Source organism: Leuciscus leuciscus (genome assembly GCF_965113295.1).
Source record: "Leuciscus leuciscus genome assembly, chromosome: 13".
Lineage (NCBI taxonomy): Eukaryota > Metazoa > Chordata > Actinopteri > Cypriniformes > Leuciscidae > Leuciscus > Leuciscus leuciscus.
Window position 1 is genome coordinate 4,969,888 of NC_138737.1, and position 16,142 is coordinate 4,986,029.

Below are 16,142 nucleotides of genomic sequence, written 5' to 3' on the forward strand. Positions count from 1 at the left end.
TCTGCTGTTTTCTTACAGCTGTAGCTTCTGACTAGATCCAGTAGGGGGCAAAAGTGGTTTACTACTGCTGAGTGGTGTAATTGCCTTAAAGGGATAGTTAGGAATTTAATTATGGAGTTAAATTTTTTTTAATTTTCATCTAGATTTGAATGCATTAGATCCCACCCTCCCTTCAGAGCGTCTCCAAAGCCACGCCTCCTTCAAAACACATGAACAGAGCAGAGTCTGCAAAGCGTCACGAGAGATGGCGTTAAATTACCTCATGTCTCAAAGCACATAACATTACAATAATAATGAACGTAAACAATTTAAAGAGCTTGGACTTGTACCACCTGTTTCACCAATTGTGCTCAGCTAATCCTTATGTGCTCTGGCCCCTTTATATTGTGCCTCTTTCTGTCATGTCTTGGTTTCGTTTTGTGTGCTTTGTGGTGTATTCTTGTGTGTGTGTGTGTGTGTGTGTGTGTGTGTGTGTGTGTGTGTGTGTGTGTGTGTGTGTGTGTGTGTGTGTGTGTGTGTGTGTGTGGTTAAACATAGTTCTTGTTCTAGAATTTGAACTTGATCATTTCTAGCTGTAGTGTAGGCTGTCCTTTGGCTTTTTTCCTTCAAGTCTTGTTCTAGTTATGTAGATTTGAAAAGCATGCTTTTCCCCATTATTGTTGAATCACGGAAGCTACACCAGTTACTTTTGCCAAGAGATTTCTTATTTTTATACATGTCAGCATAGGAGAGAAACAGGCATAGAAGAATAAGGCTACATGAGAGGTGGTCTTCATTCCAGAATTCTCCCTTCCCCATTTCTTTATTCCCTCACCCCATCATGCCAGCTGTACATGGTTTCTCTGTTTCTCCTTCCTCTCGCCTCAGTTTCTCCTTCCTCTCACCCCGTCATGCCTTTATGTTTCTCTGAGTCAGTACAGTAAGGATTTTGCTTACATACACAACTCTGGGACTTACAACTTCCTTGTAAGGTAGCAAAACATGTTGCTGCTTATGTTTAAAATGGAATGACCTCATGCTTACACATGGTACAATCCACTTTCCATATTAAGAAACTATCACTCGGTGTATACATCCATGATACATTTGAATCAGTTGAAACATTCCTTTCCTTGTAAAGAACATGCCAACTGTTCACATTTGAAGTATCATCATCAGTGGAAAATCTCTGCTCAGTGAACATGTTGCATTGCTCACATACACAAAATATAGCTCATCCCAGATCTCTGCTCAGCACACATGTACAACGTACTCTGACTTCATTAAAATACATTATGAAATTATTATGAAAATGAATAAAGAAAAATAATACTTAAAAATAACATTAAACAATAACATTTTAGTCTTCAAGTTAGTTTTTGTCTTTTGTTTTTTCTCTTTTGATTTTATTTCTACTCTAGATTATCATTTCCAGTATCTAGTTTAGTTCCCTGAAAGTTTGTTCTTTTGTTTAATTTTTTTGACTGCAAGTTCCAGTCATATTATTCCTAGTTTTTTTTGTGATCAAATTTTTATTCATTTTTTCTTTTAGAAAAAACAATACATACAGGTATATACAAGCCACAAAAATAGAGTATAAACATTATATATATATATATATATATATATATATTCATACACACACATACATACATATATATTTTCACATACATACCTATACATAAGCAATGCATATATAATTAAGCATATGATTAACAATATTAAAAAAAAATATATATGTATAAAAAAATAAATAAAAAATAAAATAAAAATAAAAACCCAGGTATAACCCATCCACCCCCTGGATCCAGATCTCCAAATCTCAGTTACAACTTTAATCTGAAGCCCACAAAGAGTGGTTAGCAGTGAATGCCAAGCCTCTATTGCTGACTCTTTTGCACCGTGGACTCTAGCTGTCGACAACTCCAAGTAAACAATATCCATATATGTTAAAACCCAAGCCCGAAAAGAGAGTGAATGTGGAGGTTTCCAACGTGTGGCAATTAGTTTTTTTGCAGCCGTAAGTCCAGCCAGCAATGCTCTTCTCTTATCCAATGTCAAACCCAACCTTGAAAGATCATTCAAAATGAGTGTATCAGGTGTACAAGGTAATCTAATCTTAAACAACCTAGAGAGGTTAAAGGCAATCATCTTCCAAAAGTCGGCCACTGGGGTACATTCCCAGAACATGTGAAAGTAACTGCCAATCACTTTGGAAGAACATAAAGTACACGTAGGATCGTTGATAACCTTCATCATATGAAGCTTCCTAGGAGTTAAATAAACCCTATGTACATAATTATAATGTATTTGCTGATGATCGGGGTTCCTGGACGCTAAACCCATACTGATCCACACTTTATTCCAATCAAATGTGGGTGCCAAATCTGGAACATCTCTCCTCCACACCGTGTCCAACGCCAGAGGTCTATAAGCATACCGCAGCACGAACCAGTAGAGTCTCGACACAAAACCCCTTGTACTCCCAACAGAGTGAAACAACTTTCGAAGTGGGTGTGGTGTGAGAGGGGCCTGTAAAGGGGCACCATTGCTTTTTAAAGCCGATCTCAACTGCAAATAAAAGAAAAAGGAGGTACGTGGTATACCATGCTTAATACAGATGTTCTGAAAAGTGAGTAACCCCCCCTCCCCATAAATATCACCAAGTGTACAAACGTTTTTGTTTTCCCAATCAGGAAATCGAATAGGACAACCGCCAATCAACAACCTCTCATTGTTAAATATAGGAAAGTGTGGGTCCCAAACAGAAGAGCAACCAGCCAATTTCTCCACCCTCCTCCATACCAATAACAAATATGAAATCATAGGACCAAATCTCAAACGGCACTGATGGGGTGAGATTTTAGCATGCAGAATGTTAGTAAAAGAGTATGGAGCTATCATCCGTTCCTCCAAAGTTCGCCAAGACACTTGAGCATCAGATTGAAACCAGGATAGGAGAGGTCTAAGTGTAAAGGCCCACTCATAGAACTTAAAATTTGGGAGAGACAGGCCACCGGCCTGCCTTTCTCGCTGCATAGTGGTGAGCTTAATGCGAGGTCGTTTGCCATGCCACAGAAATTTAGTTATTGCTGACTGTAATTTGCTCCAATAATTAGGGGGCGGGGGAAGGGGGAGCATCGAGCTGACGAAATTGACTCTGGGCAGAATATTCATTTTGATTATGGCTACCCTGCCACGAAGCGAATTTGGCAGGTTTGACCACCTGTCCAGATCAGGGGCGGATCTAGAAAAATATTTATGGGGTGGCGAGAGGGGGGCAAGAATTTTTGAGGGGTGGCAAAATATGGCAGACGTATATATACTGAATTTAATCACAGTTAAATTGGCCATAACTTTTAATTTGTTGCTGCCAATAGGGATGGGTATCATTCGGTATTACTACTCTTACCAATACTCCTTATCGATCCGGTACTTTAACGGTATTCTTATCGGTTCTTTTTGTTATATATAAAAAAAATAATAATAATTTAGAACACAATTAATATTGTTTTATATTTTGAAATGTAAAATAAATATCTATAGCAAAAGAAAAAGCAATGCTTTAACAAAACAAATAAAACATGTATGTTATGCAGAAGGGTGCAGGCTTTTGTGTTTTATATTCAGAAGACATAGGACACCAAAAACAAAGTACAAACACATGGTCAAAGAAAAAAAAGTATACAATTAAACAAATATACAAATTATATATCCAGTGCTTTAATTTCAGTAATGTCTACTGACATTACTGTTCAGGAGTAATATGGGCTAAAAAGACATCTAATAAAGTCAGATGTAAAATAACACTGCATAGTTTATCATAGATAGATTAAAGCTTATATCATTCAAGAGCTGCGACTGATTTTCTCCTTGTCTTTTGTTGTTTGATTCACATTAATGGAGCAATCGTCAGCAGGATTATTAGACTGCTGCCTCTTTAAGACCAAATGCAGATCTAATCATTATTACGCATCATATTTTCTTCCAACTATTAACGCCCATACTTAATCCTATTGTATTTGTTATTTCCCCAGTTGTAACCTAGTTTCATTGCTGTGATATCTGGGAGGAATTGGATTTAATAGGACTGCTTAGCTAATCAAATGATCGATCTCCTAACTGGCACTGTATTGTGTGTTGTGTTGTAACGTAACGAACGTCGGCGTAACGGCGACCATCAGTAAACGTTATGGATACAAACAATATTTTTTATTTTTATTAAGCTGTTCTTGTCTTTACTAAAATAAAAATTAGGCTAATCAAAGGGAAGAGTGCTCTTATAAATCACGAGGGAGCGATTTGACCGCTGATTTTGGCTAACGTAATAGACTCGCTGTTTTTGCTGATGCTGAATCGTCTTTAGCATACAATACATTCATTACAAATGTAACGTGTATTTAAACTACACCTGGGGAAACTCACTTCACCTTCAGAGGCTCTGGGGCAGCTCAGTCTCTCCAGTCGGGTTGCAAGACACTGAGTACTGCAGACAGATGCACTGTGCAGCCTGCCCAGACTGCCCGGCTGCCACTGGTTACATTTCATTTTCGCGGGGGTCGCTGCCGTGCTAGTGATGGGTGAAACCATTGTGAGGGGGAGGGGATTCTAAATCGGCGATTTCTGTTTGAGAGGAGTTTGTTGCCGGTCTCCTTGGCCTTCAACGTGTAGGCTATGAACATAAAATTTACTTAAAAAATATTATCTGATTTATAAATGGGGTGGCAACAGGGGTGGCAAGACTGTATCCCAGGGGTGGCAGCTGCCACCCTTTGCCACCCCGTAGATCCGCCACTGGTCCAGATCCGCCACAACTTTGTTAAGTGTTTTACAAATTTTTTTTTTAATAATTGTCTGTATGGAGGAAGAGATATCTATCCCCAGATAAGTGAAGTTTTTAGTGACTGGAATAGATGCAGGGATGGGAACATTACACATTGCCTGATTTAAAGGTAACAAAGCTGATTTCTGCCAGTTTATTTTGAAACCAGAAAGCTTGCCATAAAGATCAAAGGTAGAGAAAACATGTGGGATACATTGCACTGGGTTGTTTAAATACAATAAAACATCGTCAGCATACAGTGAGACATGATGATGTGTTCCTCTAATGGAAATTGGAGAGATTGTGGGTGAGCCGCGGATAGCTTGCGCCAGTGGTTCAAGAGAAAGGGCGAATAACAGAGGGCTAAGAGGGCAGCCTTGTCTTGATCCTCTCGAGACAGCAAAGGGAGAAGAACTAATTTTGCCCGTAAGTACTACAGCTGTAGGGTTTTTATACAGGACCTTAATCATATTAATAAACGGCAAACCGACTCCCATGAACTCTAACACTGACCACAGAAATGGCCACTCCAGGCGGTCAAAGGCCTTCATTGCATCTAGTGAAAGGACAGCAGCAGGGGAACTTAAGCCTTGAGCACCATCTATAACGTGTAAAAGTCTTCTAACATTATCTGTAGCAAGTCTAGACTTTATAAACCCTGTCTGGTCACTATGAACCAGTTCTGTCATATGACCTTGAAGCCGTCGGGCCAGTAATTTCGCGTAAATCTTTAAATCTGCATTTAAAAGCGAAAGAGGCCTGTAGCTGGAGCACTCAACTGGGTCCTTTCCTTTTTTAAGAAGCAGTGAAATTAATGCAGAATTAACATCCCTAGAAAATGATCCCACTCTGATCGAGTAAAGGATCATATCCAATAAAAGCGGACCGATCAGGGGCCAAAAGGTAAGATAAAACTCGGGTGGAATTCCATCTGGCCCTGGTGATCTACCTTTACGCATGTCCCTAGCAGCTGCCTCGCACTCCTGCAATGTGATAGGGCGATCTAGCTTTATGGAGTCATCAGTGCTGAGGCGGGATAGTTTAACGTCATTCAGGAAATTATCGCAGACATGTTTATCAAAATTACTTTCCGAATTATATAACTCCTGATAAAAGGAGGCAAAAGAAGCATTTACTTTCTTTGGGTCACATTGTATAGTGCAGTCTTTGTCTTTAATGCAAAAAATATCAGCAAAGTGCTCATCCGTCCGGAGTTTCATTGCTAGTAAACGACTGGGTTTTGAGGAGTTAAAATAGTAAGTTTGTCTTGTTTTGTGCATGAGGAATTCTGAACGGCGCCTCAGAAGAGAGTTAATCTCTTTTTTAATCAGTTCCTTCTGTAGGGCTGTGTAATCGTTAAAATTATGTTGCAGTGAAGCATCAAGGGTGGCATATTTTAATTCTAAAGCTTCCAATTTGGCTGCACGTGCTTTGTTTCGCGTTGAAGCATATAAAGTGGTGTTACTCCTTATAAAGCCTTTTACCGCCTCCCAAAGTATCCTTGGATCAAAAACAGAGCCGACATTAAATTCCCAAAATTCGCTAAAATTTGTTTCAAACTGAGTTTTGAATGATTCATCACGCAGTAGGGAAGTGTTAAAACGCCACCTGGGGGCTTTAGTGGAAGATGGGCGAACAGTAACCGAACAATATATGGGTTTGTGATCAGACCAGGTAACCGGAATGTAATGCGCATTTTTAATATTTTGAAATAAATCTTTTGAGGCAAAGATAAAATCTAGCCTCGAGAAGGATTTATGTCTCGCTGAGTAAAATGAAAAGTCTTTTAAAGAAGGGTTTAACAAACGCCAAATGTCGACCATGCCTGTATCGGATGCCCAGTGGCGCAACGCCTCAGATGCAAGATGTTGGTCCCTAGTCTCGCTGCCACCTGATCTGTCCATGCCGCTGTCCCACACCGCATTGAAATCTGCCCCAAGAACTAAATGAAATCCTGTGAGATCAAGCAAAGATTTAGTTAATAGTTGAAAAAAAGTGCGATCAAATGCATTAGGGGCATAAGCAGAAATAAGTGCAATGTTTTTCCCATCCATGCAAATCTTTGCAATGGCTATCCGACCTGCATCATCCGCCCAAGAGTCAATCACATCAAATTTTAGTTTGCGTTTACACAAAACCATTACCCCTTTACATTTTGTAGCTGCAGATGAAGTTGCAATAGGGTGATAAAACTTATTGGCTAGTCGACCCACATCTTTGCACAATAAATGTGACTCCTGAATCATAGCAAAATCTATATTTTTCTTCCGGAGAAATTCTAGTACAGTGGTCCTTTTGTGTGGAACGTTAAGACCCCTGGCGTTGATTGAAATAAGATTAAGAGCTGTCATATGCTAGAAAAATTTGTAAAAAAGGAAGAAAGAAAAATGGAGTTGTCCCCACAATAGTAGAAGAGAAGTCTGGATCCATAAAAGAAAAACACCCCAAAAACAGGCAAAGACAAAAAAAACAAAAAAAAACATCAAAAACACCCAAAAAGAAAAAAGGAAGGTGAGGAAACAAGTAACTGTCGAACCTTCCTGATAAATCCACAACTGGATAACTAACTCAAAGAACTAAGAGTTTCTGGCCACTCAAGTGTGGCAGCGGCACCACCAAATATCAAAAAACGAAACAGCAGCAGTGTGAACATTTTCTCTGCCATATAACAATGTGGTATACCCTTTAACAGACCACTGCACCCACGGGTACGCCCCCACCCAGCATACATACAAGAAAAGGCCTACCTGTTAATAATATACCCACAGTCTACAAAATGTGAAAAAACAATACAAATAAAACATTTTTAATTTTTTTAAATTATTTTTTTAAATGTAAAAAATTTTTCACCTATAGAAACAACACTAAAGACAATAAAATGAACAGAGTAGTAGACCTATGCTATGAAGTAGATTACAGGTAGCGATGCAAGACAATGAAAAAAAAAAAATATATATATATATATATATATATATATATAATAATAATAATAATAATGATAATAAATCAACTTAAAAAAAAAAAAAAAAAAAAAAATACATCTCCAACCTCCAGTAAAATAAATCCGAAACGCTAATTTAAATGTATATCAGAGGGGGAGATGGACAACGGAACATAGATTACATTATCTTACCCGAGTCACTCTGCAAAGTAAAAAAAATAAATAAAAAAAACCTTGGGGAGAGGTACACCACCGCGGATGGACGGAGACAATCAAAGGTTTTTGATGCATATCAGAGCCTTCTTAGGATCTTCAAAGCGATGCTTTATCCCACCTGGCGTTGTGAATGAAAGCACTGCAGGATAGCCGATGCCAAACGGAATCTTGGCTGAGTGAAGCAGACGTTTACACTCCAGAAAAGAGTGTCGACGCTCCTGTGTGGCCTTAGAGAAGTCTTGATAGAAGCTTATCTTATGGTTCTGCCAACGGACGTCCCCGATTTCTCTAGCAAGTTGTCTCACCCGTTCCTTCTGTTGAAACCTCAGGAACCGCACGATGAATGGCCTTGGGGGGGCTCCGGGCTTAGCTGGTAGTAGTGACCGATGAGCGCGCTCCAAATCTAAGCCGCCTTGGAAGTCAGCCTGGAGGATTTCGGGGAGAGTGACCCTCAAAAACGATATGGCATCTTTATCCTCAACGCGTTCCGGAAATCCATAAATGCGTAGATTAACTCGCCTTTCCCGATCCTCGTACTCAGTTAGTTTGGCGTTCAATTTTTCAACCTCCGAAGCCGAAGCCGGGGGGGAGACGGAGCGCTGCCTCTCCACCTCCTCCAGCATATCGAGACGAACCTCCGCGCTAGTTATCCTGGTTAGCATGTCGGCTAGCTTACCCTCAATCGCCTCAACAGCTCTTCTCGTTTCTGAGACGTCCTTGCGGATGTCTGCAAAGTGTTTGGTTTGTTCATCTGATAGTTTCTGAAGAAGCTCGTGTATTTTAGCAGTGGAGATGGACTCATCCGCATCTTCACGTGCTGGCGATACAGGAGAGGCGTGGGCAGCTTTTGAACTAGCGGTAGCCCTAGCACTTTGCTGCTGTTGAGACGCATTTTCGTTTTTCCGGGGGTTTGGCATATCGGTAGTGGTTGACGCTTATTATAGGCAACTTGTGAAAAAAGAAAACAATGCAATAAACTGTGAATGCCTATATATTCACACAAAATGTAAACTCGAGGCGCCGCCGCCCTCAACCTAAGCAGCCATCTTACTCGGCGTCATCACGTGACCCCCATATTATTCCTAGTTTTCTTTTCTTTTGCTTCTCTAGTCATTGTTCCGTTTCAGTTTTTATTTTTAATTTGCCTATTTAATTACTCTCTTGTGCCTTGCCTGTCTTGTCTTGTCTTGTCTTGTCTTGTCTTGTCTTGTCTTGTCTTGCCTTGTTCATTGTGAGTCTTGTGTTCGTTCCTACCTTGTGTCCTGAGATTTCCTGGCCACTGACCCTCACTGCCTGGCAAATAGACTGTGCGAGCAGCCTGATACTCAAGTGTCAAGCCTCTGGTTCTGGGAGCGTCTGCCTGGTAGCAAGATTGGTGCTACATTGAAGAGATCATCAAGCCTCGGTTTCCTTGTGTTCCTGCTTGTCTTCCTCACCATCATCCCACCTGGTGCTGCCTCTTCCTCTGCAGTCCTCAAGCTCGTTGTCACCCCTGGACTGATCTCAGTGGTCATCCTCCCTGCCTGTCATCGCGTCGTCTGCCCTGCCATATTGTTTGAACGGTTTCACGCCCCACTCTCCTTGTTGTGCCCTGTCTACAGTCTTGTCAATAAAACATCACTGCTCATTCTGCGTCTAGGTCCTCTCTCTTGCAGAACCTGACGTAATTATGACATGGCGTGAACGCAGCATAAGCTTGTTGTTGTTGCTTGCTGTTTGCTAGTGGCACTCTGTGACTGTCTGTCACGTCTACAACACTGCATAACCACATCATGGAACATGCTGACGACGTGATGTCTGCGCGAGCGGACCGAATGCAACAATTGGACGTTGTTTGGTCCTGAGACTTCCACAGAAAATATATGTAGATTTTTATACATATACATACATTTTATATTTTTATTTATTTAGACCACTTCTATTATTAATTGCTATCAGGATATGAAGAGAGTTTCAACCGGTATAACAAAATGTGTTTACCTTTTTGCTTTTTGCCAACCCTAGCTACCTTTAAGCAATCCTAAATAACATGCGACATGAAATGTTTCTTGCTAATCTTGCAATTTAATTTAGTTTAGCACATACACAAACAGGTTTAACATTCAAAAGCAGAGTGTAGAAAATAAAAATTTTGTTAGATTATAAAAGTTAATAGACTTCCTCTTTCCCAGATGAAAAATGTATTCTTTTAATCATTTTTATTTTTATTCACAGTGATGCCATAGATAGAAGTAGTACAGTTCCCTTTCGAGAGTACTTTCGTGTTGCGTAAGCCTTAGCTTATACTAATACCTTAGACGGTAGCATTCACGCTTGGTTCATATACATTTGAATTAAAGTAACATTTTATTCAGACAGAAGTCATGGCCACTACTTCAGATATAAGCCGACCAATGTACTTCTCTGATAGTAGCTTTGGCTTGGTCATGCCATGGTTTCCCACGTACACTTGACTAAAGTAACATTAAACAGAGGTAAGACTCAGGTTGGTAATCATATATATATATATATATATATATGTATATATATATATATATATATATATATATATATATATATATAAATATACACACACACACACACACACACACACACACACACACACACACACACACATTGAACAGCTGAATTTATAAACATGAAATACAATTTATACTGCATATTTTATACTGTATATTTTATACTGTATAAAATATGCAGTTGCAGTATACATTTTATTTCATGTTTATAAATTCAGCTGTTCAAAGGACACCACACTTCCGCCTCTCTCTAATGGGCCGCGCCGTAAGAAGAGCCACTCTCAGAGAGCACCGGAGACTTCAACACGCGAGCTCATGCCGGTGGGATCCCCGTGTGCCTCGCTCACTGACTCGCCCTCACCTGTCGTCTTCACTGATGGTCAGCGCCCGGCTGTTTCCGCTATCGCTCCCATCACTTTCTGTGGACCAGACGGTGACGATGCTAATGAGGACAGCTGTTCTCTCGCCGCCTCGGGAAGCGAGGAATGGTTGGGCTCCATTCCGGCCTACGCCGCCGCCGGTCAAGCTGCATCAGCACTCTACACGATGGCGGTGTTTCAAGTGTTCCAGGCCAACCTTCTCCGTACTATGGACGAGGTCGGTCTGGACCCAGAGGCGTTTAGAGACCTGCGCAGCGCAACTGACCTAGCCCTGCAAGCGACAAAAATCACTGCTCAGGCTTTCGGCAGAAACATGGCTGTTCTCACCATCATGGAGCGCCATCTGTGGCTAACGCTAACAGATATGAAGGATGCGGACAGATCCTCCTTCCTGGACTCGCCGATCTCGCCATCCGGTCTGTTTGGCCCGTCTGTCAAGGGCTTCGCGGAGTGCTTCACCGAAGCTCAGAAAGCGGCACAGGCTATGCAGCACTTTCTGCCCAGGCGCTCGAGTACTGCGTCAGGCCGCTCTAAGAAGCAGCCGCCTGCTCAGACTTCAAAGCCGCCTCCGCCGCCAGCTTTCCAGCGCCATCCGACTGCTGAAGCTCGCCATCGCTTGCGCTCATCGAGCCGTCGCAGACCGCCTCCCCCACGGGGACCAAGGCCCAGGATTGTGCTAAACCCTGAGCCTCCGAAGCCCTCCTGACCACAAGGGGGAAACGGCGACGGTTAAGTCTCGCTGCGGCCGGACCACCGTCGAAGAGCTCGCGCACAGTTCCCGCATCAGAGGCGACTGGAGATGTTTATATTGCAGTACACGAGCCTGTACTGCACGCCTGCACACAAACGCCATTTTTACGGCGACCCAAATAAATCTCAAAAAGAGCAAAATGTCTGTCTTTTATCCGGCTCACGCTGACTGTTTTAAATGTAGGAACTGTGCCCACTATTCAGTGCTCACCCATACTCATAAGCACTGCCAGTGTCACACACACACTTAGGGCTCCCATTAATAAAACACTTCCCCGCTCTTGTGGCGAGTGTATCATGTGTAAACCAGGCTCCCATAACTCAATGCGTGCCTCCACATATAAGCGCTGTATGTACAGTGTCACAAGCACAAGTCAATCAGGTCACCGGATCCCAAGTACACAGCGATCCGAGCCTAGACACCATTCTACCCCTAGCCATACGTGCAAAAAACATGGGAAATCATCCCGGGTGTGTCAGAATGGGTGTTAAACATAATAAAGCAAGGCTACTCGCTACAGTTCGCTCGCAGACCCCTGCGCTTTCGAGCCGTGGTCGAAACTATGGTGAAAAGCGAGGTAGCACATCTACTTTGTGCCAAGATAGCGAAACTGCTGAGAAAAGGGGCTATAGAAACCGTTCCTCTAACACAGAGCGAGTCGGGTTTTTACAGTCGTTATTTTCTCATTCCAAAGAAGGATGGTGGTCTCCGACCCAGCCTAGACCTCAGACATTTGAACAAAGCGCTTATGAGGCGATCGTTCAAAATGCTGATGACCAAACAAATCCTCGCGCAAATTCGCCCGGGGGACTGGTTTATATCAGTGGATCTGAAAGACGCGTATTTTCAGATACAAATAGCGCCCCGTCACAGCCCATTCTTGAGATTCGCCTTCGAGGGTCGGGCTTATCAGTATACTGTCCTGCCGTTCGGCCTGTCTTTAGCACCTCGTACATTCACAAAGCGCATGGACACGGCGCTCGCTCCCCTGAGACAACAGGGCATGCGAATACTGAACTATTTAGACGACTGGCTAACTCTAGCTCAGTCAGAGACAGAACTGGTGACTCACAAAGTTTTGCTACTCAGTCATTTAGAGAATCTGGGTCTCAGAATCAATTGGACCAAGAGTTCACTGTTACCCAGCCAGAAAATTTATTTTCTGGGAACATAAATAGACTCTGTGTCAATGAAAGCGCGGCCTACATCACAGCGCGCGCTCTCCATCCAGCGCCTAGCGGCGTCTTTCAAAGCTGGCAATGTCAGTCCTCAAAATGTTTCAGAGGATTCTGGGCCGCATGGCCTCAGCTTCAGCAGTGCTTCAGCTGGGTTTGCTACAAATGCGCCCCCTCCAGTACTGGCTGAAGTCCTGAGTCCCGTCTCGCGCGTGGACCTCGGGTCACTTTCGTCTCAGGGTAACCCAGGGCTGTATTGAAGCCCTGGAACCTTGGAAGGCAGCCGACTGGTACAAGTCAGGCGTCAACAGGGGGACTGTCTCAAAGCTAAAATTAGTCTCGACAGATGCTTCCAACCTCAGTTGGGGTGCCCTGTATGTCCAGACATGCTATCCAGGGGCAACGTTCCCCCAGGGGAATGGTCCCTTCACCCTCAGGTGGTTCAGTTGGTATGGAGCACCTTCGGCAGGGCAGAGGTCGACCTCTTCGCCTCAGAAGACAACGCTCATTGCCCAACATACTTCACGAAGAGCGCTGGCCCACGACTGGCCCAGTCGCCCGCTCTATGCGTTCCCACCAATCTTGTTGTTACCACAGGTTATCAAACGGATCAGGGAGAGCAAGTGCGCTGTGCTCCTAGTAGCTCCGCTTTGGAGGAACCAAGCGTGGTTCCCGGAGCTGATGCAGCTACTGGGGACAGCCCCGTGGCCGTTCCCAGTGAGGAGGGACCTCCTCTCTCAGGCCAAGGGGACGCTCTGGCATCCCCATCCCGAGCTGTTGGCCCTGCATGTATGGGCCCTCAACGGGTACCCGTGTACCTCCCAAAGGGAGTGTTAACCCTCTGGGGTCGGCAAACGCGCCCCCGCGTTTTGCTGGATTTTCTTCACATTGTAGCACAATAAACTTAAATTACTCCGTCATTTATGGTCATACAGAAAAAAGAAATATAAAAAAAGAATCTGTGATATTTCTACTTTTGTATGTGTCCACTTACAATCAAATCAAAACATTGTGCTTTTGTAAAATAAAGAAAATAAACAGGGTGTGCGTTCTGCCTCTCCGTCGCGGTGAACTTTTTTTCTTGAGCACGTCTATAAACTGAAACAAAACTCAGCGAATACTTGTCACACATTTATGAGCCATATACCTTTATAAACATTTAAGTGTGTACTTTTAAATTATCGGATTCAAACTGAAAACAAATATTCTCTGTTTAAGTAATTTGTATAAAACCAACAAGATGTCCAGTATCTCAAACGCTTGCTCATTATTTTTAATTCGACCACGCCCACGCTCGCAAAAGAGATTCACATGCAAATCTCCACATGGAACGCGAACGCGCTCGTTACCTCAAAAACAAAACACCAAAAAACGTTTGAAAGACACGCCGTGAGCTTACATTGGATTTACCTCAGAAGAAGAAGAACGAGATTTGAAGACAAGAAAGATGTAAGGTAAGAAATTCTTACTTACTAGTTTATGTTATTGTTGCATAAACTTCACATTGCAGTTGAACTGTTGCTAGATATATGGTGAATATTATAATATTTAGACCCGTGTTTACTGTTAAATACTGTTTGTGGATATCTGCTCAAACGTAGATATGTATAATATGGTAACCATAATGTTTCATATTTTGGAGCATGCTGTCGTTTGAATGTATCATATTTTGGAGCGCGATCGCGTTTGAAAAGCAAAACGCACCAAACATTAGGCTTTATGTTTTTACTATTATCTCATTTCATATCATCATAACGAATGGAAACATTTTAACATATGATAATCAATATATTTTTCTCTAGCGTAGTTGTAATCTTAGGTTATTGTTATTATTATTTTATGCAGCACTGCGCATAGCCTATGCCTACAAGGCACAACAAACCTGGTGTTCATTATATTATATATTGTTGGAAACATTTGTGTGTGTGTGTGTGTGTGTGTGTGTGTATTCTGTGAATTTTAAAAAGCAATTTTAACCAGAAAAAATCTAAAATTTATTCCCAAATTCGTGCAGGCCTAGTTTCTCTTGATACCAATATGTTCACTTTTTTTCTTTTCTTTCAGGGCCCAGATGCCACTGAGTCCTGCTGACTTCAACATTCACATGAGTCTCTGTATATGAACATGGTAAAGTGAAAATCAAACACCTTGGAAATGAAAGGTATGTACAATGTTTTTAGGAATGGCACAAAGGTCTCTGTCTTTGGATCATTGTTTTCAATGTGCTCTTTTGTCATTTGTTGTGTATCTTTGGATTATGTTGTGTTGTAAATAAATCCAAACAATCTAAAAGCCATTCTTTTTTAAATCTCCTCATTCTAAATCTCCTCATAAATCTCCCTTTGTGCAAGGTTGCTCAGAATGATAGGGCCTGATCGCTCCTAATAGGGCCGTTAGGGGAGGGTCTTTGTCTTTCTCAGGTGTGAAAGACATACATATTAATGATGTGATCACACCTCCCGCATAAAGCTTTCTCACACAAAACACGTCTTAGAAATTTTAAATCAATATATTGTCTTATCTGAATGAGCAGTCAGGGTGATTTTCACATAGTTTTGGAGCAAATATTCTAGGCTACGTGATACAATTTTCAAAAGTCTTGTGAAGAAATAATCAGTATGGGTTTCATGGGTATTTTCACAAACCACGCATAAATGTCATTATCTCAAAACTACAAACTTTTACATACATGCTGCTGATATATTATTGTAGCAGAGTTTGTGCTAAATACAGTGTAATAAGACTTTAGCCATGACAATGTCACAAGTAACAGAAATAAGCACAAATGTCAGAGCATGTCAGAACACCTCCAGGGCCAGAAAACAGCTCAGACCCCAGAGGGTTAAACACTATCACAGAGGCTAGAGCGCCCTCTACTAGGTGGCTATACGCCTTGAAATGGTCAGTGTTCTCTAGCTGGTGCTCAGCACGAAACATGGAACCAAGATGCTGTGGAGTAACAGAGGTACTCTCCTTCCTCCAAGTGCTTTTATATGGGGATATTTTGGGGATATTTAATTTAATTTTATCAATCAATAAATTCCTCTTGAAACAAACTTTGTTGTATTATTTTAATTTAATACTGTGAAGCTGCTTTGATGCAATCTGTATTGTGAAAAGCGCTATACAAATAAACTTGACTTGACTTGACTTTTGGATGTGGGTAGATCCCCCTCCACGCTCAAAGAATACGTGTCGACCATAGAGACGTTTCTAGTGCCTGTGTCTGGTCAGTCACTGGGGAAAAACGACCTAGTCGTCCATTTCCTCAGAGGGGCTAGGAGGTTAAACCCTCCTAGACCTCCTTTGGTTCCCATCTGGGACCTTTCCACGGTCCTAGAGGCCATTAAGGGTGAACC

At 42.0% G+C, this 16,142-nt stretch overlaps 2 long non-coding RNA genes across 2 annotated transcripts in view; both read right to left on the bottom strand.

Moving 5' to 3' along the window:
- The window catches only part of LOC309513444, a 193,243-nt gene that overhangs the window by 70,093 nt on the left and 107,008 nt on the right, over nucleotides 1-16,142 (bottom strand). The gene's annotated exons all lie outside the window — the stretch shown is intronic.
- Nucleotides 13,203-16,086, bottom strand: LOC309513445. Its single transcript, XR_014211450.1, has 3 exons — nucleotides 15,925-16,086; nucleotides 15,632-15,760; nucleotides 13,203-13,622 (listed from the first exon to the last, which is right to left on the bottom strand). It is a non-coding gene; the product is annotated as an uncharacterized lncRNA (long non-coding RNA).